The following is a 1235-nucleotide window of genomic DNA, read 5'->3' as shown; positions in this document are numbered from 1 at the left end:
GTGTTAATAATTCTGTTTTGCCTTATTCTTTCCATATTGTTTTGGACTTCTTTTTTCTACTCAGTGCCAGTTAATGGAATCCCAGGTCTTGTCCTTTAAAACTGGAGGCATTTAATTATAAACTGCTCCCTCTCTGCAGCTGAAGAGAAGAGCAGATAATGTTTTGCATCATAAAATGGTCCTTGCAGAAGTTAATTCCATCAAAAGAATCTTTTTCTTCTTAAAGGCCTGAAAGTAAATATTTGAGGCTTGCAAACCATGTGGTCTTTGTTGCAACCCTGCTGTCGCATCACGAAAGCAGTCAAATAAATGGGTGTAGCTGAGTTCCAATAAAACTTTATTTACAAAAGCAGGAAGGTGGACTCAGCAGTAGTTTGCTGACTTTATTAGCTACCGACTCCAGTTAGACATTTGGACTCGGGATTATTGCTATGGCCTATGAAAGCAATCTTGAATCTCTAAAAGATTATAAACTAGTTGTTGTACTTAATGCGTTGCCCTAGTAATAAATACTTAAATGGACATCCTTGTTTTCCAGAAGACATAAATATTTGTGAATTTTCTTTGTTGAACAGAGGAGGATTATTGGCCTTCTTTCCTCTGCCTCATGCGAGAAGATAAAAGAAAATAATTGTCACAGATTAGGTTTTCTAGAAGCAAACAATGAGGTAGAGCTTTGAAAGCAAGTTGTTTTATTAGGAACGATACCTGTGAAAAGTAGGGAAAGATGCAGGACTGGAGTGAGAGAGAAATAGAAACGTCTATGCAGGTCAAAAAATTTTATCCAGCCTGGTACAGAACTCTGGGAGAATAGTACCCCAAACGGTCAAGACTTTATGCCCCTACCTCACTCAGTCACCAGACGCAAAGCTGCCCCAGGAAGAGGGAGGCATCAGGCAAAGCAGCTCTCTGGAAAAAGCTTATAGCTAGAGGCTGCCTGCTGGCTGCACTCCTCACTGCTAGGCACCAGGTTCTTTCTTGAAGTGGAGTCTGGACAGAGAATCTTTATATCTATCACAGACAGCTAGATTTTTGTTTCAATAAAAAGTCTGTGAGTGTGTCTAAGTTAATACCTGTAATGGAGTAAAAACAGTCACAGAGCCATTGAGCATGCTAACTTCATCCTTTTAATTCTGTTTTCACTTTTTATATGTAGTAATATCCCTTTTCATGGAGGGAAGAGAAGACTGTGGGACACAGACATGGTGATTAAATATCTGGGCATCTTTTTTTCC

This window comes from Pteropus vampyrus, unplaced genomic scaffold (genome assembly GCF_000151845.1).
Source record: "Pteropus vampyrus isolate Shadow unplaced genomic scaffold, Pvam_2.0 Scaffold262, whole genome shotgun sequence".
NCBI lineage: Eukaryota > Metazoa > Chordata > Mammalia > Chiroptera > Pteropodidae > Pteropus > Pteropus vampyrus.
This window is presented reverse-complemented; position numbering follows the sequence as displayed.